The sequence below is a fragment of the Panthera leo genome, chromosome A1, assembly GCF_018350215.1.
Source record: "Panthera leo isolate Ple1 chromosome A1, P.leo_Ple1_pat1.1, whole genome shotgun sequence".
NCBI lineage: Eukaryota > Metazoa > Chordata > Mammalia > Carnivora > Felidae > Panthera > Panthera leo.
The window spans coordinates 193241565-193269322 of NC_056679.1; the positions used below are offsets into that span (position 1 = coordinate 193241565).

At 42.9% G+C, this 27758-nt stretch overlaps 1 protein-coding gene and 1 pseudogene across 4 annotated transcripts in view; both read right to left on the reverse strand.

Annotated features, from left to right (window-relative positions):
* GRIA1 (glutamate ionotropic receptor AMPA type subunit 1) overlaps nucleotides 1–27758 on the reverse strand; it is a 302080-nt gene that overhangs the window by 151221 nt on the left and 123101 nt on the right. The window lies entirely within an intron of this gene.
* On the reverse strand, nucleotides 24192–24942 carry LOC122227171 (annotated as a pseudogene).

A 27758-nucleotide genomic window follows, 5' to 3' on the forward strand; every position in this document is an offset into this window, starting at 1 on the left:
GGTAGAAGGCCTCTAATAAAACTTTAGTACTCATTGGAGGTGTGTACTTCTACAGATGTGACTATTCTCTTCTTTCTCTCCATCTTTCTTCTATCTCTCTACCATCCACCCATCCAGTAAATGTTTATTGAACATGTTGTAGATGTTAGGCAGCAAGATGGGGCCAGGGATACAACACTGGATAAGAGGATAATACCCTGCTATCATGAAGCTTAGGTTCTAGAGAGCGGGGAGAAATGATATACAGTCAACAAGATTACTTTGGATACAATAAGTATTATGAAGAAAATGAAATGAGATGTGAGAGCCTCTGGCAGGGCAACTTTAGAGAAGATGGTCAAGGAGACCCTCTCTGTGGCACACACACTAGAGCTGAGGGATGAACCATAAGAAGGAGACTGCCAGGCAAAGGGCCAGGGAAATGGTTTCGGGCAGAAGGAACAGAAAGTACAAAGGCTCTTAAAAGGCTCAGGAAAAGATGGGTGAGCTTGTGAAACAGAAAGGTGGCCAGTGTGGATGCAGTGTGGGAGAAAGGAGGGAAGCAGTAGAGATGACCATAGAGGAAAACATCCTACAGCTCTGAGTAAACTTGACACTTCCTTAACGATTATGGTACCTCATGTGTGATCTGGGTGCCTCTGGAGCTCCAGAACATCACCTTGGTCTGAGAAGTCAGTTCTAGCTTATCTTACCAGACGTTTCAGTTCTAGCATCTCAAAGCTCAGGTCAGTGAAGGAAAGACACTGTGAAGGGTAAGGTGGTTCTGACTCTGTGGAACATGGGAAGGGCAACATTTTCTGACTTTGGTGTGATGGGACCTCAAACATGGACAATCAGTGAGTTCACTGGGCTCTAGTTGTAGATGCTGCTGTTCCTCAGATGTTTCTAGGCTTGCTTTAGGTTCTGGGACATTTGTTCATGTTCTTGCTCCAGCCTGAAAAGCCCTCCTGCCTCCTGCCTTTTTCCTCTCCAAATATTTTCGCTTCTTTAAAGGTTTAGCTCAAATGCCACCTCCTCCATGAAGTTCCTATGCCTCCCCATTCCTAACTATAGTCTAAAAGTCTCATTCTTTTAAATGTCCATAGAAAAATTTGTGTCTCTTATCATTTTTTATCTATCACCCATGCTTCATTAGTTTAAGTTCTTTGATTCTAAGAGAAAAAAATCAAGACAGACTAATGTAATACAAAAAGAAGTTTACTGTAAGGATATGATGGGCCCACAGCTAAGAAAAAATACAAACCTGGGCATTAGAGAAGTTAGACACTATAGAAGTTTGGGAATTTGGGTTCTCATGGACAGTCTCTTCAGTTTTCACTACTGCTCTAGCCACTTGTGATAACTGATCCATTCAGTTCAAGCCTGGTCTTGCTCAGGGCCTGGATTATACCTTGGTCAAGGGAAGGCAGAACAACTAACTATCTTACTAATATGGCAGCCAAAAGGAAATGAAGGTGCTGTGAACAGAGAGGAAGTGGATGGTGGGCACATCAAACCAACAGATGTCTATTAACTTTCTCTTTGCCAGTATTTTATAAGTCAAAGTCCACGACCACATTAAGAACTCCATAAATGTCACATACATCTAAATACCAAGGTTAAGTAAGGAGCTGAGTGAAATTTAGTCATTGTTACCTGTCTCCTCTGGGTTAGATACTGTGGAATAGAGTGGCAAATAAGACAGATGATATCTCTGCCCTCACAAAGCTTATATTATTCTTTATAATCCCAAGACGGTATCACACAATGACTACACAATATTTTTGCTGTATAAGTAAATGAAAGAATGAGTCAATGTAAATCATTTACCTATATTAATCAATTGATACTATTCTTGACAGCTGGTGTCATCTTGCATCCAAGTCTTTACTTGCATTGGTTTACACTCATTATTTTTCTTTTATATTACCAACTGACTTTGTATCTTTTCACTCACAATGGAGGTGTAAGTTCTCTTGAAGTTGGAGGCCCTCCAGCTTCATCATTTTGATTGATATATACAATAAGCAGTGACCTCCACAGAGTTGAGTAGGGAATAAACATAAATGCTTGGTGATGTGACTTGTCTCACAGTCCTCTAAATTAGGTTGACCATCTAGCAACCATGAGCTTGTAGGATACACAACACCCCGCTCCACTGCCATGCTTCAGCCCACTGAACTCCATCACTCCCTGTTACCTTAAGCCAAAAGAGAATGGGAGCTGTACTCTTAGGCTGGCATCCAGAACCAAGCTTACCTTAATGCATTCCACCCACAACGTGCGGTCTCCTTAGCCAGTGCTCCCTAGACAAGAAGGTTTACATCCCATTACATAACTCAACCCTTAGGACATCAAACTGATTTAAAATAAGGACAATTTCATCCTGCAAAGCAAACTACTTAGCATTACTATGTGCCCAGGTAGTGTTATGGGAAAAGGATCTTTCAGAGTATTTCCTATAATGGCATATGTGTTTGTGTGTGTGCATGTGCGTGCGTGTTTATGTGTGTGTGTGTGTGTGTGTATGTGTGTGTGTGTGTGTGTTCTCTTCCCTGACCCATCACTTGGTCCAAGAACAATCACAGAATCATAGATTATTAGTGCTAAAAAGGTAGCTGGTCCTGAGGGCCTTTTGGCCTTAGAGAAAAGCCTCCCAATACATAGCTCTGTGACAAACTCCAGTTTAGAGTCTTTTTAATTTGCATGTTCTTAGACTATGCAAAACCTGGTATTAAGGGCATCACTACTCACAAGGTAGACCCTCTAACCTCACATAATGTCAGCATACTGGAACTTCCCACTGCCTGTTTATCCTGGATGGCTGGCACTACTTGGGAAAACGCTGTTCTTCTTCTGATTATTAGAGTTGAGTATTTGCTATCTCTACTGAATGTTTAGTTTGTGCCCAATTCTATTCTAAGCACTTCACCTGCATTTTATCATTCGCTCCTCACAGTAATTTTTTTTTTCCTATTTCATGCATGAGGAGGTTGAAGTTCAGGTGATTAATTAATCTTCCACACATCATGCATGTGGTGACAGAGCTGGGATATGAATCCAGGCCTGTTCCACTCCATGGCCTGTGCCTTGAGCTGTGTTATTCTGTCCCTTGAAAGTCTGGTACCACAAACCAGAGCTTCCATTCCCTGGGTAATACTACCAGCCAATACCGAGCACTTGCTGTATATGTCAGGTCTCATGCTAAGTGCTTTATATGAATTACTTATTTACTACTAATCTGGTAGTATGGAGTCGGGATATGGTTATCCTCCCATTTTATGGAGAGGAGAATGAGGCTAAGCAACTTGTCCAAGGTCAAAGTAAGTAGAAGATTCAGAATCCAAACACGGGTATTCCAATTTCAGGGCCATTGCTCTGGCCCTCTCTGCCAGGTATCAGCAACCTTTTTCTGCAAAGGGCCAAAGAGTAGATATCTCAGGCTTTGTGGGCTATGTGGTCTCTGCTGCAACTAGTCCATGCTAGAAGCAGCCAAAGACAAAAGGTAAATCGGTGAGTGTGGAATTTTATTACACTATGAAACCTTATTTCTAAATACAGACAATGGGCTAGATTGGGCCTGTGGGTTGTAGTCCTACTCTATGTAGGAGTGCCAGCTCCTACTCTGCTGTTCTGCTACTGGATAGCACGTAGGACGGGACGCTGGCAAAATCTGGGGAGAGATGATAATAACTCACAGCGTATTGTATGACTCTTAAATCTCTCACATCCATTTTCTCTTGTGAATACCCAGTAAGGTAAGGAGGGCAGGAATGATGACCCTTGAGCCCATGTACGAACAAGGAGCCAAGGATCATGCAGCTGAGGAATGACAGAAACAGGTGACGGCCCACCTTTCTTTTTCACATCTTGTGGCTCTTCTGTGGTGACTGTGGTTAGTCACACTGTCGGGAGGGCAGGCAAAAGGAACCCTGAGAGGGTCGAAGTCAACTGATGATGTCCCCATTTGACCGAAAGCCAATGTTTGCTGACTTCCGTGCAAGAGCCAATGGGGCCTCCCAGCACACAGACAGGCTCCAACTGAAGTGTCAACACACAGACAGCAATATGGCAAGTAGATCTCTAGGGTTCCTCTCCTGTGCACTGGCCAGCTTTGGGCTAGAGAAGGCTGAAACGCTGCCTTACAGCCACAGACTACACTGAGGTGGGGGAGACCCCAACCCTGAGAGGGCAGGCACTTTGAGAGGTTTATTTTCAAAACTGGGTGTGTACCAGAGGGCTCACGACATTGTGTCTGGACCCTGCAAGGCCAAGGCTCGGCTGCATGTGGGAGCTGAGTCAGGATTGCTGGGTGAGGGGCTGCAGTGAGGGCTCTGTTTGGACAAGGTTAGGATTGCATTCGAAGATAAGGTCAAGCCGGGCCTATTCTTGGGTTGGGTTCCAGGGCTAAGGAGAAGGTTGCAGTCCAGGGCTGGGGAGAGAGTGCCTCATCTGTGGCTAGGAGGTGGGGTTCACTGAAGCGTCCAGGTAGGAACTATATGCGCTTAGCTCTGCCTCTGGGCAGCCTCTGGGAACTAGCACGCTAAACAGCCAGAGCAGATTGAATAAAAGCAAGGATCCTGACAAAAGGGAAGGGGTTGTGGGAGAGATTAACATCATAGCTTCCTCTGCCTTTGGCCCACTCATCACTCCATACCTCCTCTCCCCCCATCATAAAGCAACTTCTGCTGGTTTATGAATGAACCATGACTGCAAGGCAGACCAGATAAATCATTTATGAGGTGAAGCCAGACTCTCCATTTGCCTATCTTGATTCTGTGTCCTAGGTGAGGGGGAGAAAAAAAGTATTTTGCTTCTTATTTGCTATTCTTTTCCTATGAAAATCATGCATATAAATGGGTTTATTTAAGCCAAGCAGCAAGCCTACAGTGCAGCACACACCCGTGAACCTGACTGGCACCCATCAATCAAGGCAAGGTATCACCAGAATCTGCAGATGACAGCCCAAGGGTGCCCTAAAATCAGTGAAATTCATTTTCCAGCAAGGGTGTATCCACTGAGAAGGCAAATGGACAAGAATGAAGGATACAATGAGGCTACAGAAGACAAGCGGTTCCAGATCTCAAAACGATATGACAGCACCAGAAACCAACTTCCACCTTCTCTGATGTCTGACTTTACTCCTGACATCTGCCCTTGGCTGGTTTCTTGAGCTGAACACTAAGCAAGTGGAGAGTTGGACAGAGAAAAGCTAAATCTTTCTTCCTTTTCTTCTGTTCTTCTAATGCATGGTCTCAACAAAGTGTACTGAGACCTCATTTAAAACAAATGCTCAACCAATAATAGAAAGTTGCTATGAACATGAACTTGCCTTTCCTTTCCAACAGGGATGTGAAAAACCATCAAGAGTCTACCCAAGAGGGCACTTGAAATTTCAGGCTGCGAGCTCGGCCCCCTGTTACCTATCCTGCCTCTGCTCCCAGGCCGTGCTCCTCCTGCCTCAGTTTCACATTGGTCTTTCTGTTACTTTTCAAGACAGTACAAACTTTCCTGCCTTGGGGCTTTTGCACATGCTGTTCTCCTGTGGGAAGCTCTTCCACCCTCTTTAAATGCCTGGCTTCTCACTCCTCAGGCCTCTGCTTTCGTGTTCTCTCTTCAGAGAGTCCTTCTCCAAAGGATACAGCCTGCTTTTTTGTTCTCTACAGCAGTGCCTTATTTCCATCACAGCTTATCTCTGTCTTTAATTATCCTCTTTAAGTTTTTATTTGTGTCATTTCATTTCCCCCAATAGGGCAGAGATTATGACTATTTTATCTACCACTACAGTCCTAGCATCTACACAGTGCCTGGCACATGGAAGGCATGGAAACATGTTTGCTGAATGGAATGAATGAATGAATGAATGATTGGTTGAACAAGCTGCTGGTTCTCTATATGACCTTAGGCAAATTATTTCCCCTCTTTGGAGTTCATTTCCTCATTTGTAAGAGAAGTGAGATTCAATTAGCTCTAACAATCTTCCACCTCTGCAAGTACAAAGTTTCTTACTTATTTTCCAGGTGGGAGAGGTGGGGCACGAAAGCATGCTGTCCAGCCTAGGGACTGGAACTCAGGTCTCCTAGACAATTTCCACCAACTGAGACTCTTTAACAAAAGCCCAGCTGCTTCTCTGCAGAGACACTCACCCCCCACTCCAGATATTTAGTTCCTTTTGTACCAAAATTTGAATCACTTTGTAAGGTTTCTCAAAACACAGGATGAAACAGCTGCTGCCAAAAAACAGTACAGGCTGCTTGAATTCTGGAAGAAATGCTGAGAATAAAAGCATTTCTGTTTCTCACTATCCTGCGGTGTTCTCTTTGTCTGTCCCCACTAAAATGAAGAGCTCTAGGAGGTGGTGTGGGGGGGAAAGGCTGAGATTCAAGCTAATCCTTGGGAAAACAGTAAGCGAGGAAGGAAAGAGGAGAAGGCATGGGTACACATATGTAGAACCAGTGTGAGCAGCTGAGGAAAGCATGACTATGAAGCTAACAGACTAGCTTTCCTGCTTTGGCCTTACGCACCCATACAACTCCATGGGGGAGAGCCTCATTGGCCCTGATTCAGTCCCCTGCCTCATTTCCTAATAGTCCACTGAACATTGGAGACCCAAACACACTGTGGAACGCAGCAAACCATTTCTTTCCAGGTCTCTTCCTCCCACATTCCTCAGACATGCCCCTCCACACCTGGAAAACTTGTATACATCCTTCAAGACCCCACTGAGATGTTGACTCCAGTGGGCAGCCTTCTAGCCATTCCAGAAAAAAAAAAAATTACTTTCTGCTCTGAGTTTTTAATGCACTTTCTTAGTACTTATCTTGATAGTCTGTAATTTAACATTTTCATGTCTGTCTTCTTCACAAGACTGTGAGCTTATTTATGGCAGGGTTGAGCTTATTTAAGGGCTGGGTTGACTTTGTTTTGCAAAAACCAGCCCAGCCCTGGTCTTATTACAGTAGATGCTCTGTAACTGTTGGTTTGCTCACCTGTGAAGTGAGGGCAATGATACCTGCCTTACCTGCTGTGAAAGTTCTAAATTCACTATGAACTGTACTATACAGGTAAGCCATCATTTTATTCTAATTACACAACCAGAAAAGAAGTAGACTGGACAGGATATTATTATTCCCTTTAGTCAAATGAATTTCCAAGGGTTAGGAGGTTTCTCTGAGTAGCACAGCCAGTAAATATCAAACTAGAAAAAGAAAACCACGTTGCTTGAATTGTGGTAGGACTTTATTTTTTATTTTTATTTTTATTTTTTACCTCATCAGATCACAAATGTCTCTCAAAAGTTAGCTGTGAGTTTGGTCACACTGATTCGCTGACTAAAGAAAACATGATGTAAGTCCTTCCAGAGATATCCCAAGTGAATCTACCTCTCCCACTTTCTGTCCCTGCTACCACCTTGGCAAATGCCTCTGTCAGTCTTCATCATGCCTACTTATTACACTTTATCACTTCCTTCATCACTTTTCTTTATCCTTGCCTCCACCTTGCCCACTTCTTTTTCCCCACCCTCATCCATTCCTCACAAAGCAGCTAGAATGTTCTTTTGAAAATGGAAATCAGATCTTATCCTAACACCATGGCTCTGAGCCCTTCTGAGGTTTCTCATCATGCTTTGAATAAAGTCTGAACTTCTTTGCATGACCTCTAAGGGTCTGTTGTTGTCGGGGTCCTGCTGACCTAAACAGCTTCTTTCTTCATATCCCTGTCCCTCCTCGACTGCTTCAGCTCCTAGGACACAGCAAGGCCTCCATCATGCTGCACGCACTAGCTAGGACTTTCTCTCCCATGCCCACTCAGCCAGTCTTTCAGGGACGGCCCTAAGTAGGTTACCCACTGTTCTCTGTCACAGCATTTGATTTGTCTCCTTCACAGCACTTTACTCAAGTTGTAATTACGGTAGAAGCCCTTTTATCTGATGCAATGGGGGCTGAAATTAGATTATTTGTGAAAGATGATCAAAAAGGAGAATCACAAAAAATGATTCATAGCAGGTATTTTCTTTTAGCTTAAAACTGCTAAGTGCCCATGTATTTATCAATCTGTTGATACAGTGGGAACTTGAAGACATTTATAAAATAAATGTAAGTGCAGAATTTGTTTTTCCCCCAACTTTTATAGTTGTCTTGCCTACACCTAACATGACAATGTTTTTAGTGATTCATCTTTGAGACTTTCAAAGGTATTTAACTTAGTTTCCAAAGAAATAAAACAACTTTGTCTTGCACTCGTATTTCACCAGTTTACATACTTTTCAGTTACAATGCCCCAATATAATAAAAACACAGAAGTATAACTAGGCTTGGAAACAACAGAAATGATTCCTAGCATATTTCCAACAAAGCTGACATGGACAGAACTAGATGGGCTGATCGGAGATGAGGCTATGGGCCAGAAGCTTCCAGGAGTGTCAGCACAGTTGTTTACTGAGAAAATGGGGCATGCAGGTCAAACCAAAGAGATGGTTGAATGGAACTTGGTTATGAGAGATTTCACTGCATCTAACTGATGGTTGGCTTGTTAATGATCTGTTCCTCTTAATTTAAGGCTGTACGTTTTGAGGGCAGGACCTCTTTCTCCTTTTCTCAGCCCGCTGACCCACTGCATAGCATTGAGAAGTATAACGAGTGCCAAGTAAATGAATCGCTAAGTGAATGTGATGTGCTTTGAACTGTTGAGGTTCAGAGCTAATGGCTAAGAAAGAATTCTTGAGACATCTTGGGTACAAGAAGGTGTCTTATTAAAGCATGGGGACATGACCTGTGGGCAGAAAGAGCTGCACTGGGATTGTGATGGGTGACTGATTATAAACCTTCAGGTTGGGAGGGGGTTAGGGATAGCATTAAGTCTCTAAGATATTTTGGAAACAAGGTTTCCAGGACCTTGTAGGGCTAGCTGCTGTTAGGAAAAGGTTATTTATTACTACTTAATAAACATTCAGCCTTCAGATGTATATCAGGGGTCATAAGCTTGGAGAATGATTGCCAACATATATCTTGGGTCAGCAGGGATTGAGATGAAGGAAGTTTTCAAAATGAACAACTCAGGAAACTACAGATGCCGTCAAGGATGTGGAGAGATGGGAACTCTCTTGCACTGCTGGTGGGAATGCAAACTGGTGCAGCTGCTCTGGAAAACAGTGTGGAGGTTCCTCAAAAAATTAAAAATAAACTACCCTATGACCCAGCAATAGAACCACTAGGAATTTACCCAAGGGATACAGGAGTACTGATGCATAGGGGCACATGTACCCCAATGTTTATAGCAGTGCTTTCAACAATAGCCAAATTATAGAAGGGATTTTTATATGTTCAAGTAGACATATAGGATCCTGGGGGTTTGGGATAAAATTGCCTTTTGCCCTTAGCAAAGTGTCATCATCAAGGCAGCTGAGTTCCAAGAAGAATGTCACTCTGCCTGTTTCAAGAACTTGTCAATGGGCTGTAGACAGTAAGGAAATTTAAATTTTCATTTGCCTTTGTTCCCCACAGAAAATGGACTATCCCTCCCTCAAGTGAGGACTTTGGTTTCCTCAGCTGTAAGAGGATAGGCATGGGTTATACAAGCATGATCCAAGCAGATCCCAATTCTGCTCCCACTAATCACATTACCAATAACCATTTCTATGTTTCAAATTCTGGTTTCCTCCATACATTCTACATATACCTTAGAGCATTACATTACCGACCTCCCTCACACCCATACAGGCCATACAACCACCACCACTGCCACACTACCACCTGCCCTCCCAGCTGGGGCCATTTGTTGCTTTAGCGTGACCCCCTTCCCCAGTGCCTCCTCTGAGACAGGTAAGCAGGTGGCAAGGCCAGTTATGGGCCGTGGTGCTAGGTCCATGGAACCCCTGCTGGATTTGTGTCTTTAGGATGTTATGACGCCTGAAGCTACCTTGAGTATGAGTACAAAGGGCCTCCTTTTTGTAGATCTGAGGTGGGAAGCTTGGATCTGCCTTATTTGAGACATTGGGAAAAATCCGCCCCTGCCATCCATACTGCCTTGGGTTGGTCTTTTCTGGTCCCCATAGTGCTGAGATCCAGAGAGCTGAGATCAGGTGAGCACCTTGAGGGAAGAAGTTTCCATGGGTCTTCCAGCTACATATTTCCCTCTTATATCTAAGGAAAGAGAGGGGCTGTTTAGGGTTTGGGGATTCTGGTTACTAGCATAATAATAGTGGCAATAAATGGTGATGATGATGATGGTGATGATGATGGTGATGATGGTGATGATGATGATAGTTTCTAATATTACTGATAGCAGCTTGCATATATTGGTCCCTGTGAAGCTAGCAAATAGACAACATTTTACATTCATTAACTCTTTTAATCTCTGTAGCAACCCTAGAGGGTAAATGCTATTATTATTATTTTTTTTTTTTTAAGAAGGACTGAGGGAGGTGGGCATGTAGAACCAATAATGGCAGAGATAGAATTCAACTCTAATGTATGTCTGATTCCACAAAGTGAGTTCTTACTATTATGCTAAATAACCTTTTAACATATCTAACACCATGACATTCGCTGAGTGATTCATTTGCTGATTCAACATATCATATGTGATCCATTTTGGGGAATGTAAGAAGAAGGCACATAGGAAATGTCTGTGATGAGTGACATTGTAGAGAGCTGATAAAAACGAGGAGACTCTAAGAGCTTCCTTTTCCTGCTCTCCTGAGACCAAGGATGTAAACACTTTTAATCTCATATAACAGCTCTGGCTATTTGGTGCTGGTGACTAGGTTGAGGGGGATTCTGAAGCCGTATCTGGGCTCCAGGGAATGCAGTGCTAGGACATGGGGGCGCTGTCTGCCCTGTTCTCCCTCTGGAGAATGAGCTGCCCTTTCCTCTGAATGTATAGAACATGCTATACGTCGACTGCAGAACTTACTTCATTTTCTCTTGTACAAGACTTTACTAGTGGTTCATGAGTCCGTCTCCCTCATCACATTAAAATGTCCATTTTAAAAGCAGGGGTCTCGGTTCTTATTTTCCCCATAATGTATCACATATGAGGCCGGGCTGCCATATCCTAGCATGGTATCCCATGCAGCCCAGATGCGGCTTCAGCATCCTCCTCAACCTAGTCACCAGCACCAAACAGTCTGAGCTGTTATGTGAGATTAAAAGTATTTACATCCTCGGTGTCAGGACAGCAGGAGAAGGAAGGCCTTACTTAGAGTCTCCTCATTTTTATCAACTCTACAGCATTGGTCATCACAGACATTTCCTACCTGCCTCTTCATTTTAAAACTGCTGAGGCAGTTTAAAGTGTTTTCTATCTTCTCACCTCACTGGCTGTCAGCTGGGGTCCAAGAGGTGAAGGCCCCAAGTCAGTATGTCATGCTGTAATGGGCATCCTGAGAAAGCCCTGTGGGAGCATGGACCTCTAAGAGGGCTGCTGCTTCGAGCTTTACCCAAAGCCTGGAGGGAAGTGGAGGGAGGAAAAGGGAGGGAAGGAAACACATCTTTGCCCTCCTCAGGGCCTAAGTCTGCAGAGCAAAGGCACAAAGGTCATGGAAAGCCATCCAGGGTACACTGGCCTGTCTTTGGCCCCCAGCTTGGGGTCTAGTGCACCGGCCTACCCTTCCTGTCTCTGTGTGGAAACTTGCCCAGCCTCGTCCTATCTCTGGGCCTTGAGGTTCTTCTTGGTAAAACCTAAGATTTGGTGGCAGTTCCCTACAATTCCAATATTCTGTGATGATTCCCAGCCACAAAGTAATGAATGGGAGACAGAGCAAAGCTGGGCAGTTGACGAGGCGAGGACTCTGCTCAAGAAGCTGACCATGGCCGTGAACTTGTGCATTTGCTCCTAGATAGGAAAGTGCTATAGGGAGTGCCCTGTCCAGTGTAGAACTGTACTGCAGGAAGAAGAAACTAGAAAACAAAACCCAATAATTTGGCCCACTGTATGGACAAGTAAACCAGAACAACATGAAACGAAAAAGCAGAACTGACTCAAGAGCAGGCTGGGGTACTGGCTCTGTAAGGATCTGGGGAGAGGGAATATACAAATGGGGTAAAGCAAATGCAAATGAATATGTAGATGCATTTAGTTAATTTTTAAGTTGTCAAATATCCAATAGTGGCTGGTTAGCCTCAGATGTCACCCAGAGGAGCTAGATAATGTTCACTGAAGCAGTAATGCAGAGTAAAAGCTACCATTTATTGAGTATTTACTAAACATTTGTATTACTAAACATGAGCATTAATTTCTTTATTTCCCACAACAATCTCATGAAAAAGGTATTAGCATCTCCATTTACAGATGAAGATACAAGGTTTCAAAGTCACATGGACATGGCTGACCTGGGAATCAAAACTAGGTCAGTCTGCACTTCAACCCCACTCCTGTAGCCATCCTGCCTTCAGAAAAGCAAACAGACAAACTGACATCCCTCCTTACACCTACTCCCCTGTGATGATGCGAATTTCATCACCACCCTCTCCACTCATTTCAGTCCTTTGAGATCCCACTCAAACACCACCGCTCCTGCAACAACCCCCATCTGAATCAATCCATCCCTCCTTCGGCTCTTACCTCACATTTCCATTAGTGCCCTTAGCTCTTTTCTGCCTTGTTCTAGAGTTGATTGTGCCTGGTCCTCCCTTTACACACAAAGCAAGTTGTTCAGACTCTCATTTTGACACTTAGTGTTTTGCATTAATACCACCCACGCTTGGATTTGTCTCCCATCTTTTGCAATCAACATTTCCCTTAAAGACAGGAACTGTGTCTTAGGAATCTTTCTGTGGACCTGGCACTTAATAGTGCTTTGGGAACAGATGCTTGCTAGGGGAGGCTGGCACACACAGCTGGTTTCTCCATCCTGTCTGCTCTATCAGCTGTGACACCCCTCCGGAGTACTTTTCCTTGTACCTTTCCCATGGTCAGGGTCATTGGGCACTGCCAGGAGGGATCTGGGAGTCCTGTGGGGAACAACTTTCAGATAAGTGAGCAGGTGAAGGAGGAAACTGCCCTTCTCCATTGCCACTCTTGTCCCTGTGGTCCTCTTTCTTCCAATGCAGACCTGTCCTCTTTGGCGTCCTCAGAGTTCACTTTAGGGAAAGGATTGCTTATCCCGTTCTCTTACTTTGGAGTTAGTCACTTATTTCTTCCTTCCTGGGGAATTAAGTCTCTGATCCCCATAAAGAAATCTTTAGAGATCCTTTTTCAAGGGAGAGAGGCTTCGAGAGCCATACTTGGGATACCTACATGCCTATGCTGCCTCCTGGCTGGCTATTTGAGTGGTTAAGAGCACAGGGTCTGACAGTGGACAAACTCCATTCAATTCCCCAATCTGTCCCTTGGGCAAGTTAATTAGTAACTCTGAAATCTTTGCTGCCTCATCTGTATTACAGAAATAATAATAGTACCCACCTAATGGTGCTGCTTTGAGAATTAAATGCATTTAAAATGTGTTCTTAGCACACAGTGCCTGGCTACCATGGTGTCTGTTGTTCCAGATGCTACTGTTGTGATGTTGCTGCTGTTTTGTAAACAACATCATCTCACCACTAGAGAGATAAGAGCAACATGTAGCTGAAAACCTTACCTCTGCAGTTAGTAGGAAACAAAAAGTCACATGTAGCTTCTAGCTGGAGCCTAAGAATAGCTGTAGTTAAGTTTCTGCTTAAAAATAACTTGCACGCTTTTAGGCTTTTAGAATCCAAGGTGTTTTAGAGAGCATCTTTATCAATTATGCCATTTTATAGAAAATGGAAGCTCAGGGAGGTGAAATGGCATTTCCAGAGTCAATCAGCCAAATGTCAGGCAAGGTGACACTCAAAGTCAGGTCTCCTGACCCCAGTCCACCCAGTGTATTTCTCACTGGGTATCCCTTGAGCAGCTGCCCTTTTCTTGGATTTAACCACTGTGTGCTCTCTCCACCTTCCCCATCAGTCCCCATGGTAATCTGGGCACCACCTAAAGATGTTTCTTTGCCTGGGATGGAGAAGACCATGGTGCTACATCTTGCAGAAGAGACACTGCTGAGATGAGTGTATTTCTCTATGCAGGCAAGTTTCGACTCTGGTCTAACTGTCCGTTACTGTCACTCCTACGTGAACCAATTCTGCTGAAACTAATGTGCCAATGTTAATATTAGAACTGCGGGTTAGGGGTCTAGTCCTCCCGTTCAAAGGCTGCCATTGAACTCTTGCCAATGAGAATCGCACTGGCATCTGGAGTGAGTGTCAACAGTATAAAACATGAGGAAAATAAGGTAGATTTGTCATTCTCCACATCGAGAGAGCAGAGTCAAGGCCTAGCCTAACTACCAGAGATGAGATGAGGTAAGACCCTGGATGGAAATCACTCAAGGTGCAACTGTGGGGAAGAGACCCTAACCAGACCTATCAGGTGCTCTGACTCCCAGAGCACACCGGACAAGCCCTCTGCTCTAAATATGTGCCTAAATATGCTTTGTACCTTACCACCTCTGAACTTTTGTTCACATTGCTCTTTCTGCTTTCCTCTATTATTTAAAATTATATAGGACTCTGTATCCTTTTTAAAAAGCATTTTTATTCCTGCTGTTTTGCTGAATAATCAGAACTCTGTGAGGCAAGTGCTTATCACTGCTATGTCACTGATAAGAAACTGGCAATTTAGAGGCACAAGAAGACTTGCCCTGGGCCACAAAGCTCATCTTGCAGTCAGGCCTTTTTCATTCTCCAGTCTCCAGGTTCAGAGACTTTCCATATGTGAGAGTCAGTGGAGCCTCCAGGCTTTTAGCCGGATGTAAGCTCCAGATTGCCTGGGTTTGAATCCTGGCACTTGTCGTTAGCTATTTGCTCATAGTATGAGCCTAAGCCTATTAATTAGATAGTCTATGCCTCAGTTCCTCTATAGGCAGAATGGGAATAATCATAGTTTCTGTGTCAAAACAATGAGAGGAGTAAATGAGTTTTTATGCGCAAAATGCTTAGAACAGTGGCTGGCACAAAATACCTGCTCAGTAAATGTTGCTATGGCAACTACACGGCTTCCTGTTTGAATTCTCTCTGCCAACGCTCATCTGAAATGCCATGAAGTGCTGTTCTGACTTTTTGTAAATAGATGCAATTCCTGTCTCTTTCAGACCCTGTAATCATTTGTACTTTGCTCCCAGCACACAGTGTGTTCTGCTGTGCACCGGAGATATCTGTAAACCTGCTTTTCTCATCTAACTCCCGCTCGCCTGTGAGTGCTGTGGTATCTGAGAGAGCCCTCTGATATAAGTACATCCCCCGCAGTGCCTGGCATGGTGCTCAATGCCAAAGAGAAAAGCAGTTGGCAAATATTAGTTCCACTTCACTCAGTTAAACCCAGAATTCCAGTTTCCATTAAGTCCCAGAATGTTAGGGCTGGAAAGACTCCTTAGGGATCAGCCAATCCTCTCGTGTGGCTGGATAACTGGGCTGCCGCCAGACGGAAAGGTACTTGTCCAAAGTCACACTTGTTAGTGGCAGAAATAGACTTGGAAACCAGATCTCATCCTACCAGCAGCCCTGGGCTCCACCCAAAGCACAGGGTTGCGTCTCTCTCCATGGAATGGAGGGGGAAACAGCCCATGTAGCGTAAGTAAAGAGCAAAGGATGGGACAAATGGCAGCACACAACTAAGATTCAGCACCACTACTGCTCCCGGCATTGAAATGCATTAGGAAAATGCATCTCCAGAAGCCTACCAGGGAGGAAGAACTGGAATGAACTGCATGACCAATAAGGTAGTTTCTCTGAACTAACCTGGGATATCTCTGCGGCATGAATGCATCAGGAGCCCTGCAAAGGAAAAGCTTCTGGATCCTGAATATATTAAAATGCAAACCTTGAAGTGGTTCTTCTCCTCTTTCCACTTAACACATAATCGAAACTGATGTCCTCATACTTTGGGCTCCAGAACACGTTCTTCTTGCTGAGATTTGTATATAGTCAAGACTAAGATGCACCGTCCCTGTACACAGAGGCTATTTTTCACAGTTCTGGTAGGAATAAGGAAAGGTAAAGTTCTTATCAGCCTACGCCCCAGAGCCTCTTTTCCACAGACTATTGTCATGTTGTTTCCCCTTGTTGAGTTTCAGATAATGTTTAGATTCATGTAAAATGAATCAGAGATCATTCTGTACTGGTCAGCTTGACTTGACCAGAGAAATGTTTTGATGGCTGATACTGTCAAGTCTTGTCTTCCAAAGTAAGATAAGGTAAATAGGTTTTAAGGTGATGAGCTCCCCCATCATCTCTGATGTAAATGCCTTGAGGGAGGGGGGTGGTGAGAAGCTAGTTCTGAGGACAGTGGGGCTTTGCAGGAGCACAATAAGCAGGCACAGCCCTGGAGTGGGGTCTACTGAGGCTTACATCCTCACCTCTGGCTCGTTCAGATGATGACATCCACGGGCACCCGTAATCACCAAGTGAGCCTCTGAAAAAGGGGGCACGTTGGCTTGCCAAGTCCCGGTTAGTGAGCGGTAATTGTTCACAACACAGCCTTCCTGGGGGGGGGGGGTGTGGAATGCCCAGAGGGCAAACAGTTCTGACCTTGGGATTTTGAGGGAAGTCATCTTCTCCTTTTGCTCTCTATCCAATACATGAGTCATTTTTAAAACATTTTTAATGTCAGGGATAAAAAGTGCTTGTAACAGTCATGCAGGTGAGCCTGGGAGAAGTAAAAAAAAAGGACTTTGTGCAAAAGAAATTGATCTGGAAGTCATTTCTAACTATTGACTGACCTGATGGTACGTACCCCTTTGTTTCCTCTAGATTGTTAAAACTAGTTGTCATTATTTCAATCCATACATTGGTTTAACAGACACACTGGAGACACGTGATGTGATTAGCTTTCAAAGAGCTCGCCCACTATCTTACTGACACCATAAACCATGTATGAAGCAAACTGGCACTAACTTATAATCTTTGCCTTAAAGAGTCATATTCTCAGTCCTTGTGATTGGTATCAACTTCCATACTGCTCCAAAGATGAGCCATTAGGTATGTTGAATGCATATGTTTTGAGTGGCATTTCTAAATTTAAATTTCCCCTGGGCACCAGGGAGCTGACTTGACAATGTGGATCCCATTACTTGCAAACAATGCCATTTTCTGTTATCTCAACGGCCTCCATGTTGATGGAAGGAACAATGGTAAAGCATGAAAATGGAATTGGCCTACAAATTTTGAAGTTTAGTGGATTAATAAGATTGATCTCTCTTTATTGCTGTTTGTTTTTCACCCTTACACTTAATCAGTGTCTTCACTTAAAAAAAAAAAAAAAGAAAGAAAGAAAGAAACTTTATTCCCTTTATGACTGAATGCTCCATCAGCTCGGAACATCCTGAGCTGTCACTTAGTACCTCCTAGTAACATATAATAAGCCCCCGCTGACGCTGTTGAGCTATAAGTTCCTTGAAGTCAGAGACAATCTGACATGAATAAGAACCAGCTGTGCAGGTCTGTCCCTCTTTGTGCTAAGTCCTGGAGGCAGCACTCTGCAGTGCAGGGTCAGCAAATGCATGACACACATACTCTCCTCTTCTGCACCCAGGGCAGACATCACTAATTGATCATGGCATTCCTTCCAATGCAGCCCAGTCAAGGCCTCAGAGTTCCCATCATCAGCATTCCTGGAAGCCACTACCGATTTATCAGAATTCACAGGCTCGATAAAACCTATTTTCTGGCCTAGACTTAATGGTTAAAAGGAAGGGCTTTGGAATTGGACTGACCTGAATTCAAGTCCCAACACTACCACTTACTTGCTGTGTGACTCGGAAAACAGTTGTCCAAGTGCCCTAAATCTCAGTTTTCCCCACTGCAGAGTGTTTCCTCTCATCCTTCGGAGGTCTACATTTATGCATTTCCTCCTCTGAGAAACCTCTGTTCACATGAAGCTGAGTGTACCTGCCTCACCTAGGCCTCAGAAAACACCCTGAGCTTGTTCTTCATAGTCCTTCCCACTGGAGCAGTGATGGGCCCCTTCCTTCTAATTCTCCCCGTTGGCGAGTGAGCTCCTCAAGGGCAGTTACATTTCACAGTTATATTTTCAGAGCCTGGCAAAAGGCTTGGTACAGTAAATAGCTAAAAATAGGGGGTACCATTAACACATCAAAATCACTTAAAACAGTGCTAAGAATATGACAAATGCTAGTCGGTTAAGCGTCCGACTTCAGCCAGGTCACGATCTCGCGGTCCGTGAGTTCGAGCCCCGCATCAGGCTCTGGGCTGATGGCTTGGAGCCTGGAGCCTGTTTCCGATTCTGTGTCTCCCTCTCTCTCTGCCCCTCCCCCGTTCATGCTCTGTCTCTCTCTGTCCCAAAAATAAATTAAAAACGTTGAAAAAAAAAATTAAAAAAAAAAAAAAAAAAAAAAGAATATGACAAATGCTCAATAAACATTAGTTCGTCTCATATTTTTTGTTACGTTCCATACTTTGAGGCTCAGAGAAGAAAGTTTACCATGGAGCTAACTGTTACATATGTATGGTTTAATTTTGGATCATTATCACTCTTCAACTGCCAAGGGTACCAAAGGTATCAATACTTCCTGCATCTTGAGAGAGCTGCATTCCTTGAAACAGGGCCACTTTCTTCTTTCTCAGGCCCCATAAAACTTAACATGGAGCCTTATACATAACAGGCCTATCTGATCATGTTTTGGGTCATGCCTGCCAGCCCAACCTTTGCTGATTCCAGCCCCCAACAGGCCTTTGCTAGATACTCCCAGGTTACTGGAGTCCTGCCATTCTCTTTTGAGTACCCATGGCCAAAATATCAGCCCAGGAGGTCTGTCCTGGGATAATCACCTATGGCTGTGGTTCTCAAACTTGAGCATACAGTGCATTTGATTTCCCTAGAGGGCTTGTTAAGATGCAGACTGTTGCCCCCCCCCCCCCCTCAGGATTTCTGATTCTGGGGTAGGGCTTGAGAATCTGCATTTCTATCTTATTCTCAGATGATACTCTGTGGCTGGTCCTGGACCATTCTTTGAGAATCGCTGACTAATGGAAGACAGGAGATAAAAGACAAACACTCTCGTCTAGAGTATAAAGTTTAAGTTCTTTCATCAGCTCCCAGACTGGTTATGATCTCCATTTGAATCCTGTAAGCTGTATTTGCAACCAATTCTTATTAAAATCAAGGAAATTGACACATAAGTGTCAGCTGCAGGACCTTGCTGAAGGATGAACAAGCAGGGTGTCTAAATTTTGCTGATGGAGCTTGCAATTGTCCCCCTTTCTCAGTTGACAACTAGTAAAATGACTTGATACTTTAATATCTCGCAGTTAATATCATAAGTTTGCAGCATACTTTATATTTTTTCAGAGTGTTTTCATCCATATTATCACATCTGATTCTTACAGTTACTGCACTGGGGGGGAGGCAGACAGGAATTAGCATCTCTCTTTAGATGACAAAGCAGAGTAAACCAGGACCCAGGTCCCGACCCATGATACCCCATAGTCTCTGATGCAAGTGTCAGTTCTGCCTTTGTACCAAATCTTAATTTATTTTGGATTGTTACAGATGCTTTGAGTTAGAAGACATCATAAGGAGACCTTCTAATCAGAAGGTTCTGAGGCCCTTGGGGATACAGATTTCATTGGTAGCCTCAGGAAAGCTTTGGACTCTTCTAATACAATACAAATGTGCAAACATATGATACAATTTACATATAGCTTCCGGTTGTACAAGGACCAATTAAAGTCCAAGGTCACCATGTTTCATGACTGCAAGAGACACCAATCCCACTGAACTAACTGTAGTCCTGTAAAGATCACCCACCAACCATGGAAGAAGAGCAGAGGCTGTACATTCCACTTTGGTTGGTTGGTTTTTGTGATTTTTAATGATGAAAAACTGAGATTCAAGAACTCTAGTGATTTGTTTCAGGTACCAGAGCCAAATAAAGGCAGAAGTAAAGTGGGAAGTAGGACTTCCAGAAGGCAATGCGGTACTGTGGCAGGGAGCTGGCCTTGGAGTCAGAGAAGCTTTCATTCTCAGCCTGTACTATTTACTGGCTGTAAGACCTTGCTTAACCTCTCCGAGATTAAATTTCCTCATTTACAAATAGGAATCAGAAGAGCAAATAATGTTTAAAAACTATATACTGAAAGGGAGCTTCTAGTCTATGGATTAAAAGAAGGAAAATAGGTCAAGTGCTAACACAAGTTGTGGCACCCAGTGAGCACAAATTCCTTGGCCCCTGGACTATTTTCGCAGCTCTTGTTCACATGTAACAATTGGATAAGTCTTCCTTTCTCTCAGAACAGATAGATAATATGGTTGACTGGAAACCATATATACTCATGTCCTCTAGATCATATAAATCTATTAGACGATACCATTACTTATGACTGTGTTCACATGATATGATGTTCCTATATGCTTATGTCATAGCTCCATGTAGACATTTGTCCCTTAACCATGTGTACAAAAATAGAAAAGAAAAATCTCACCAAAGGGAAGAAAGCCCAGACTACAGTAGTGTCTAGTTTTCCCTACATTTTTTAAGGCTTGCTTCAGCCTGTATAAGATTCATTCTTCCCACTACAAAGGAATCATATTGTACTTCCTAATCTACAGAGAGGAATGACTTTCACCCTACTTTTTCATTGTGTATTTGCATCTAATTAACATTTAAAGTTAAGCAGAATTTAGGGGCGCCTGGATGGCTCAGTTGGCTAAGCGTCTGACTTCGGCTCAGGTCATGATCTCGCAGTTCACGAGTTCGAGCCCCGCATCGGGATCTGTGCTGACAGCTCAGAGCCTGGAGCCTGCTTCAGATTCTGTGTCTCCCTCTCTCTCTGCCCCTCCCCCACTCGTGCTGTTCTCTCTGTCTTTCAAAAATAAATAAAAACATTAAAAAAAGTTTTAAAGTTCAGCAGAATTTATAGGTCACTTCACTGTATACACTTCATTGTATGTTATACATTAAAAAGAAGGTCCTTGTTTTAGATTACTATTGAACCCTAGAATGCCAGGAGTAAAAGGACCTCTACACAGAGACTTCATCTAATTCCTTCTGTCATAGGAAAGAGGCAGATGCTCTGGGAAGAGGAAATTTGTCCTTGAGGTCGAATAGTTGAGGGTATGGCAGCAACACCAATACTTGAACTTACTTTTCCTGACTCCAAACTCAGCATTTTAGCCATATTTTTCCTGATCTTGCTCAGATTTTAAGCCAGAAAGGCCCAGCAGTTGTAGCATTTCCTACTCTTCATTTTCTTCTGCTCTCATTGTATTTTTCCGAAAATAAATTTGGTAGACAGTGGGATAAACACACACATTCTTTTTTCCATTTAACATGGATGGTTGGCCCTGGTTCTGCCTGCTGCTTTTATAAGACTCCCACTATGCTTACCCTCACCAATAGATTACATAATATAGGGGCAGTAATCCATTTCTCCCCCTATACCATGGGCTATGTCACTGCCTGATTATAAAGGAGGTCTATCCCCAGGGAAAATGCCCTAACTCAGCCTTTTGGAAAGAGAAAGATCTTCCTCAACTCTAAATGACTGTATTGATGGAATAAACTAAAGTGTTCAAAATGAATTAAGTACAGGATGAATTTGGGGGTTCCTGATCTATCTCAAGACTCAACTCTTTTTTTTTTTTTTTTTTTGTCTAATGTCCCGTAGGTGCCATGGCCTCATGGAGTCCCTGTGGACTCTCAGGAAAACTATGCATCTTTAACGAGACACTCCCTTTCATTAAATAAGTTAACAGTATAGTGGGAAAACAGTTTAGCCAATAAAGTGGGAAAACAGTTTAGCCAAACTACATTTCTGACCATAGTCCTATCAAGCTGTTAAGATCTGCCCCCGGACTAAGTGAGGTCGTGATTGTGTGTTATTCAAGTTGGCACAGAGACAGCTGTGTGAACCTTATGAGGTCATTATTCTGAAATGTCTCCATTACTAGCATTGTCAGGAAATGGTATCTTGGAGAAAGTAGGGAACAATTTTATTTTGTAAGTGGCTACATAGTTTTAAATGTTTTGAATAGAAAAACTTCCTACTGGGTTCTACATATGCCCCTGCATTTGTAAAAAGAACTGAACATATACAACGTCACCTTGGCCGATGTGGTAGTGTTGCAGATGGTAAATATTTTCAGAGCTAGGCACTGTATTTTATACTTTTTAGAGAACTCCCCTCGATTTCCTAGAATGGGATCTGACACATAATAGGCATATGATACCTGGTTTCTTATTGAAAGTCATAAGCATTGGTGTGAGTGATAACTTAAGGACTCCCGAAGTAGTAAGGTGTTTTGGTTTTGTTTGTTCGTTTTGGTCACCAGACAGCTTCATACTCGTTGAGCACATAGTCTCTGCTGGGCCCTCCCTCCTTGTCTGCTGTCACTCCTCCCTTTGTCAGCAGCCCCTGCTCACTCCACACTCACCTGCTACTTTTCTTGTCTGCTGCTGTTAACAAGTTCAATGACCAAGACTGTGAAATCACTTAACTTACATTTACACAGTTTTACAGTCAACATGCATTTGCCTGCAGGATGCAAGAGGGATGCGATTCTTTCATCTGGCTTTATTCCACCTTTATATATTAGAAGTCTTCCAGAATTACAAGGTCGTTTAAAATCTGGAAGCTGGGCAAGTGGGGATGCACATAGGATAAAGTGCAAACTACCTCCAGAAGTTGTAATCTTCTTAACTAGACAGTTTAGACCCTAGATTCCATCTATCACACTCTCCATCCCAGCCCCACAGAGATTTCTAGGCCATCTACTTCCACTCTTGCTAAAGTGACAAAATTAAGCCAAATTGCTACGCAAACAGGTTATCTCTGGGGAAAAAAGATTCAATACACAAGAAACCACATAATCCTGTGTTATCTTCTGGTTGTTACTACATCTATCAAGATGGGTCTGGAGAGTCATAATAGGATGTGGGTGTTCTAAGTGGAAGAAAACAGTTTGAGGAAAATTAGGCCAAAAACACAGTATACATGTGACCTTTTGACCTTTTGGGGGGTGCCAGTGGTTTAGCGTGATAAGAATGTACAGTGTATCAAAAGGACTTAAGGCAAAACAAAAACCAAAAAATATAAAAAAAGCAAAACAAACAAAAAACAAAAAGAAAGGGTAAACTCAAATAATAGACATAAAGAGAAGGATAGTAATTTTAATTGGTCATGGAGACCCACTACAGGAATGAGATGAGGGCATGACCTACTCTTAAGTATACTTTAGGTGGTGACTTCTATAAGATCTTACAGATTGAAAGGAGGTGGCTCAGGAAAACAATTTGGGGATCATATATACCAGCACATCCAGTCTTCTTAATCCCAGCACAAGGACCAAATACCACCTTTTCTCATTTCCACTGAGGACACCTTAGAAGAGACTAGATGACCAGACACAGAGCCAAAATTGTTGTCCTACTTCCGGATAAAAGAGATGGCTAATAACACAGCACTCTTCCCCAGAGAGAAGAAGAGAAGCCAATATTCCCAAGGACCAAATGGCTGATTTAGCCACTTCCTGAGAACAAAATGGCAGCCATGTTACAGAACCCCAGCTGTATATTTAGTGGAAAAGATGCATATACTGGACTCTGACACACCCTGGACTCTTCATCTGGACACTTATCTCTTAAAATTTAGGAATGGAGTGTGACTTCACTGGCTCTCTAATTTTCTGAGCATTTGATTGCTTGGCTCGGAGGAATCTTTCTCAATGTGCTAAATATCTATAGCCTTTCTTACGAATACCAGGAATAGTCTTTATATATGAGGGCAGGAAATTTCTTCATATCTCTATGCTTTTACTAAGAAGTGTCCTTCTGTCTGAAATGCTTTACTCTCCCAACTTTCCCTAATGATAATACTAGAAGACAAGTAGCAGCATAAACAGCAGTGGCCATGATAAACATCTGAATAGGTACAAAGAACAGAGCTCTTTGCTGAATTCCTAATGTATTACCTCATTTGGAATTCCCAACATTCTAATTTATGTCATTTCAAAAGTATGGATTAAAATGTTGGTGTAGGCAGCATAAATAACTTGGCTAGTTTCACACAGTCCAAACATTCAGGGATAGGAAACTTAATAATCACATGGCCTTCAATTCAACTTTTTATAACAATTTCTAAATGATTTTTACATTTTTAAGACAGTACTCTTCCCTACAAATGGGTGGCAACTTGGAAGCTGCAGGAAGGAGAGACAGAAGGTTGTCTGCAGGACCTGAAGTCCTAACCTTTACACAAAGGCATTGAGTGTTGCCTCAAAAGGCCACCAGATCCAGGGATCCTCCTTCAGAGCAGTTAAGAAAAGTCCAATGCCAGATTCTATTTAGGAAGCAAGTACAGGAGTACTTGTGAGTGGCTTTTTGAGGGTGGGGGAGGTAGAATCTCTGAAAAATGTAATGCTAATGTCAGACATACTTTTTTAGCTTCTAAAAGAGGTTCCAGGAAGTCTTTAGCTTGTCCTGTGGTAGGGTTTCCACTGGGGGCAGGGTCAAGAACTATAACCTTAGTAGAAAGGTACAAGTCTTCATCAAGTTTAACAGTCTCCTTGGCTACCAACGGGCCAACCTTGTCTGCCTATTGCTATCAAATACTTGCCATCAATGTATTAAGTTTTCTTGTTGGACAATTTACACCCTCCAGTACAGATTCTATGAAAGTGTTCCTAGGCCTGCAGCATTTTCTCTTGGTGTGTTCCTTAGCTCCATGTACCTGACACCATCCTCTGAAAATTCTTTAATGACATCTTTTGTAACCATGAGCATATCTTCATGGTTAGTAGTAAGCTGATGAGTAATTTGAACTATCTGGAAACATTCCTCTAATGACAGGATCGTCGATTTTAAGACCTGGGCTTCTTGGCTATTAATTTCTTCATGGTGTTAGAACCAATGAGTTCATTCAAGTGGGCATGAAGTTCCACTTTAGGTAATTCCGAGTAAAATGTTGCCTTCCATGGCCCTTGTTCTTCCTCCATCACAAATTAGCAGGATAAGAAGTTCCTCAAACCTTTTGTTCTTTGTCTAAACAATACAGCGTATTTCAATCAGTAAGTGTGGTGGTTTGAATTTCCTTCCGATTGCTTTTCTTCCCCATTTTGATACAATTAGCTGTATGTGTAGCTCTGGGCTCAGCTTCATCACCACGATGGACCATTGCTCTTGAGTCTCTCCTGCCCTTGTGCTTGCAAATCCTTGAGGATGGGGCAGGGGGAGCATAACCACGAATAATAGTATCCTCAGCAGGGGTTCCCGGGCTGCTTTGCCAATTCGGGTACCACATGTGGCCCTCCACTCATCCACCAAGGGCTATTACAACTACTATAGCGCCCTGTGGCGCTGCCTGCATGTCCTACCCAACTTTTCAGGAATCCTTTGCCCTTAGGCTTCAATTAGTGCCCAGGAATGTACTCCTCCCTTTGAATGCTGCTGCTGTATATTTACTTGGACCCATATGATGGCAATATCTACCTAAAATTCATTCATTCATACGTTTTTATTAAATGACATACTACATGCCAGGCACTGTGCTAGGCCCTGGGAGGCTAGATTGCTATCCTGGAGGAACTCAGAGATGAGTATGTGGGAAACATAAGTGATTAGAATGTGGGGTAAGAAGCATTATGAACAGGAGTCAGGAAGAGTTCCAAAGAGAGCATAAAGGAGGGAAGAGCTAACCCAGTTCTTAAGTGCTTGAGAAGCCTTCCAGGGGAAAGTGTTAGTGAATCTGGGACCTACATAACAAATAGGATTGTGGCAGGTGAAGAATGGAAATATCCCAGACTCGGGTAAGCAGCAAATGCGAACTTTTTAGTCTCACCATGCCTCTCACCCATAGACGGTGATCTGGAAATAAGGGGAGGAGTACATTTGGCATGGTTGATTCCAGAGTCAGACAGACGTGAGTTCAAATCCTAGATCCATCAGTTCCTGGCTTTGTGACCTTGGGAAAGGAATTAGCATCTCCAAATCTCAGTTTCTATATCTGGGGATGGAGATTAGTAGTAGTGCCATCACTTAAGATTGTTGCAAGTATGAAAATGACCTAATGATATATAAAGGGACATACCACAGCAGCTAGACCAACAAAATCTCCAATGATGGTGGTACTTTTTGACCGTGATAATGGTTAGTAGGTCTACCTAGATTATGACCTCTCTATAAATAGGAATCTGACTATTTTTCTTTGTGTTTCTCACTGTGGCTTAAACTACACAGATTTACTAGCAGGAATTCAGCAAGTTCCTGCTGACAGATTTGTTTGTATACATTTTTCCATTAATTCATTAAACATATTTATTGAGCACTTACTATGTGCCTGTCTCTGTCCTTCATGCTGTGGATACAAAGAATGAACAAAGCACATTCCTGGAGCTCTCATCCTAAAATTCTGACCAGCAGTTCCATAAAATTGATGGTTACTTATATCGTGAAATCAGGTTTGAAAAATACCATCCAAAGCATAAGAATCACCTGACTTGTTAGTGATAATAACTGTAATTCCACTTGATGTTTCTGAAGAACCTGATTCCTTATCTTAAGAACTCTTCAACCAATTTAGTGTTTTTCCACCTGCTACTGGGTCTTGCCTGAATTGAAAATGATGATTTGCACTTCACTCCACAATTCACATCACAGCTCCCCCCGCCACCACGGTCCTTATCAGCAATAGACCAATTTGTTAATCTGCTTCTTTCTTTTAACTGCCTTCTGCTGGTGCCTGAGAGGCTGTCTGTCTGCATAGAGAGGGGGGTGGATTATCAGTCAAACAACTCAAGTTGTAACCTCAGTTGTGCAAGTAATCAATTTTGATATGTTTTTTCATTTATTCTTTCGATGAATATTAATGGAGTGCTTAATAGAGGCCCAGAATGTTCTGGTTGAGGGCTCAGGTGCTGGAGTCAGAATGCCTAAGTTAGAAACTAGCTCTGCTACTTTTCAGCCATATAATCATGGGTGACTGACTTGACCACTCAGTTTTCTGATCTGCAAAATGGGGATAATAATCACATCCACCTCACAGGATGGTTGTAAATATTCAATACATGTAAAAATACAGGTAAAAAAAATCTTAGAACAGCATACCTTAAACTAGTAAGTTCTCAATAAATGTTAGATGCTATTACCTTATTGTTAACATCTATTGTTACTCTCAAATGCCAGATGCTGTATATAGCACTGAGGAAATAGGGCGTGGGGGCAAGGACATGGTGTTTATCCTTAGAGATCTTGCTTCTATTAGATGAAGAGACATTAGGAACTGACTTCTCAAATAAATACATAATTAAAAATTGTGATAAATATCAGGAGGAAATGAACAGGGTATAGTGTGTGGTCTGAGACTTAAAGAATAGACAGGAGGTGAAGTACTGAAGAAGGGGTGTATGCTATGTGTGAAGGACTGTCCAGGAAGAGAGAAAAGCATGTGTAAAGGCCCTAAGACAGGGACTGAAGGGCCTTTGTGGTTACAGATAGAGGCTGAGGTAGAGAGGACGCTGAGGCAACAGGCAGGGTCCAAGCCACGCAGTAGAGTTTGAGAATTTTCCTAAGGGCAAAGGAAAACCACCCATGGTGCATGGTTTCCTTTCTGGCACACAGATTTCCCAAACCTGAGGTGAGAGAATTATACAAAAAATTATCCCGGGGCATCTGGGTGGCTCAATTGGTTAAGACCCAACCCTTGGTTTTGGCTCAGGTTATGATCTCATGGTTGTGAGATCAAGCCGCACATCAGGCTTTGCACTGAGCATGGAGCCTGCTTGGGATTCTCTCTCTCCTCTCTCTCTGCCCCTCC